The sequence below is a fragment of the Pollicipes pollicipes genome, unplaced genomic scaffold (assembly GCF_011947565.3).
Source record: "Pollicipes pollicipes isolate AB1234 unplaced genomic scaffold, Ppol_2.1 Scaffold_1600;HRSCAF=1878_pilon_pilon_pilon, whole genome shotgun sequence".
Lineage (NCBI taxonomy): Eukaryota > Metazoa > Arthropoda > Thecostraca > Pollicipedomorpha > Pollicipedidae > Pollicipes > Pollicipes pollicipes.
Genome location: NW_023595962.1, coordinates 17810241 through 17814286, shown reverse-complemented (window position 1 = coordinate 17814286; position 4046 = coordinate 17810241).

The following is a 4046-nucleotide window of genomic DNA, read 5'->3' as shown; positions in this document are numbered from 1 at the left end:
TGTCCCCCCCCCCCAGACACACGTGTCTGATGCCCCCCCCCCCCGAGACGTACGTGTCTGATGCTCCCTCCCTGAAACGTACGTGTCTGATGTCCTCCCAGACGCACGTGTCTGATGCCCCTGAGACACACGTCTCTGATGCCCCCCCCCCCCCTGAGACGCACGTATCTGATACCCCTCCCCCCTGAGACGCACGTGGCTGATAGCCCCCCTCGGAGACGCACGTGTCTGATGGTCCCCTCCGAGACGCACGCGTATAACGTCCCCGAGTCAAAGGCGTTTCGGGTGGGTTCGAGTCGCAGCATTATTGGACGAAGTAACTGTGCCCAGCTCGCGGGAGGCGGCCCAGCGGACTTACGGGAAGCTTGTAGCCTTTTTGTACTGTTGACTTTTGTCAGGTCAGACGCGTCTAATTTTATTGCTAATACTAGGTTTCCCAAAATACAGACAAGCATAGATTTTCAGATGGCAGCATCGACGGGATAAATGTAATTGATGTCCTTTCGAATGAAACGTCATACCGTGAAAGTCATACTTTCCATTCAATTTCATATGCACACATTTTTCCTCGCATGTATCATGTAAGGTTTGCAATGGTCGTGTTGTGCGGAAGCGAATGGAAGCGGTCCTGTTGAGAGTGGTGTAGAAAAACTATATCATGTTCCACACACTAAATGACATAGTTACGCGTCAACTGAAATGGAGAACCGCATTGTGTCATTATTGTGGCCTTTTCTGCGAGCATTCTATTAAAGAGAGCGTAAAATGTTGCTGCCACTCGCCGAACATTACGCTGTCCCTGTTCAGTGATTATTCTGAAAGGTGTCATGTGTAAACATTATGACAACATGGTATGCGTGAGCTCTGTTTAAAGGGAATGTTTTACATTCAAATATATTGAAGCAAGAAGTAGATGTGATGAAGCAGGCTCACTTATAACCATTGGCATGCTTTTGAAGTTGAAAACTCTGTTATATACAGCACAATTCTCTGTTTAGTAAATCCGCTCCTCAATTGCGTCATGGTTTGATTACGTCTTTGTACATTATACGATTTTGATTGATAACCAGTGCACGGCCGTCATATCTGGTAATCGCGCTCACAGACGACAGACATGAACGCCTCGACAATTATATTTTTGTTGGCCTTGATCGCCACATGGCTTCTAGAATGGCAAGACTTTAATGATGCAATTATGTCGTCATGAATATCCAAAACTTTCGAAATGCATCCACTGAAATACTTTCTCCCAGTTTCGCGGGCATGTAGCTCGAAAACTAGCGGGCTCACGTCTTAAGAACCACAGGATTGTGAGCAGCGCCAAAAGGTCTTCAAGATGACGATTTCAGTTCAAAATGCCATATGCGTGTGGAACACTCCCTTTAACTGCGTGCCCAATGGTGTGCAAAGCGGTCCAACTTAAGTCTGACAATTTGGATAACACGGGCTCTCTACCTGTGTTGACATTTGAAAAGACCGTTCGATCAGGCGCGCTTTTAAAAACTAAAAGACAGACCACTTGCAGCACGACGATCAAAGCGTGGCGTACCTGCCTATCTTTGAGTTTGCGGACTGAATGCGCATCGTTCCCATTAGTGAAATTGATGCCGGGTTTTTCGAAGTCTACTGCACACCTTCAGTATAATACAAGTAACGTACCAGATATGCAATGTTGTGCCAAAAGTAAACTTTCTTGTAATATTTCCACCCCAAGACTGAAAGCAGCGTGGCGCAGATGTCACGACAATTGACGCATTTCGAGCCTAAAACTAGTGCTTTGTCCAAAATGTTTGCAAAAAGCTCCTAAGGAATTGAATGATGCATTGCACTGAACTTACGTATCGGCCATTACCAAATAATCAAGATACTCCATGGGAAAAATTTAGCAGGGGATGGACTGGACTATAGTCCAGGACTATGGACTTCATGGACTCCATGGACTATAGTCCAGCCTCGGGCGCGCGACATCCCAGTGGTGGACCCGGGACTTTACGGACCGCGACACAGGCTGACACTGGAGTATGTGCCTCGAAATTTGGAAAATTCACGGCCCATCGTGCGATCATGTTTGGACCCTGTATGCCATGAGGTTTTAGCGTCCTAGATAAAATAGGGCCAATGGACTAGTGCAGGATAGTGAAACCATCTTTCCTTTGGTGCCGGGTTAATCGAAATTGGCAAAATAGAATTCGACCTACGGTTATGCGAAAGCAGGACTTTGATATGTGACCCTTATGAACCAGTAGGAAAAATATGTCCTGGAGGGGCTGTGCTGCCAACGTATTTCGAGAGAGGGGAGGGGGGGGGGTACATAGAGAGATCGATTCCAGGACTGCTCCAACATAATTTCAGTCATCATTTTTCCCCCTCTTCCAGGCCATGGGCTGTCAGTTGGATCTCCCAAGCTGAAAAAGGTGTGTCGGTGCTTAAAACCAACGTTTTCTTCGGAGTTTCACTAGCCATCCAGGGCTCCGTGCCGCCGCGTGTTAACTTTAAAGTACCAGTACACACCTCGTAGTGTTTCTGGTGGGCAGATACAGTTCACTTATATCAACCAAATCAACACCCTTCTTTCCAGGCCGCTCTAAAATTTGCAATAACTAACGGGATAAATTGTATTAAGACTGGAACACCTTAGTAAAGCCATTTCCACGAAGCCCAATAACGCATACCATTCTTGGAAGAGTTCAGAAATTGTGTTGCCTTGCATCAAAGGTAACAAGAAAATTAATGTGAGACATTCGTTTATTTCATTTTTAGGACATAAGCATTCCACACGCAAAAGCCAAATTATGCAAGCAGCCCGGTTAAAAATGCGAATAAAGACATGATACAAGAGCAATTATAACACCTAACCAAACACACACACACACACACATGCATATTACACACGGTCGCTTATCAAGTCATCAGGATAATGTTCTACGTGTGCCGCCGAACCTAAACAAATCAGATCGAAACGATGTTGTTGGTTGAAAAAGTCAGCGGAGAGAGAATGCTACAAAAGTGATTCCAGACAGCGGGTAGTCGTGCAACAAATCCATTTTGAACAGTGTTGACCCTTGCAAATGACTCTTGGAAAAGGCCGATGTGCCGCGAACGCCGGACGGTTGTAGCCAGACTGAATAGTGATGCCAGGTGGGCGCATTCGAGCCTGTGATGATATATATTTTATAGAAATAAGATGTCAGACTAAGCAAAGCGTGCCTTGATAAATGGTGTTTTGAAGAAAGCGAGAATATGTTCATAATGCAGTGGAGGACACCGGGACTGGCTACTTCAACCCAACCACATGAGAAACTGGTGTTGGAGCCTTCCGAACGGGGCGAGATGGGAAACGGCAGCATCGCTCAAAAGAACGGTACCGTGCTGTATCAATGGTCTCACATGAGCATTGAAGGCATGAAGCATACAGCCTTGTGATTGAACCGCGCTTGACGAGGGCACGACGGCATTTGCACGCTTTGTATGAGAAGCTCCAGCATCCTGCTTGCTTTTGAGACAGTTGCATATACATGATTGACAAAGGTGGGTTTAGTGTCCAGGAAGACGCCAAGATCACGAATCTGCTGGCAGCTATCCAAGCAGTGACCGGACCCCTTCTTGTGCACCGGTATTACATTCCCTTGCTTCCACGTGACGGGGTAGAAGCCAGAGTTTAGAGAAAGCTTGCATGTTATCTCTAACGGATAAGTAGTAGCTCCTCGGCACATTCCCTGAGAATCCGTGCTCTGATGTCGTCGTGACCAGAGGCCTTGTGGGCACTGAGATCGCGTAGCAAGTGTGCTTTACGGCTATGCGGTGCGGTAAAGCTCTCTAATCCAGGCGCAGCGAGCAAATGGTGGGTCAGGCAATATACGAACGTCAGAGTCGCAGAACTTACGAGCAAAACACGGATTCAGACATTTGGCACACAGTTGTGACGGTATCCTGATGTGCCTGGCTGTGATGGTATCCTGATTTGCCCGGCTGTGATGGTATCCTAATGTCCCGGCTGTGATGGTGTCCTGATGTGCCCGGCTGTGATGATATCATGATGTGCCCGC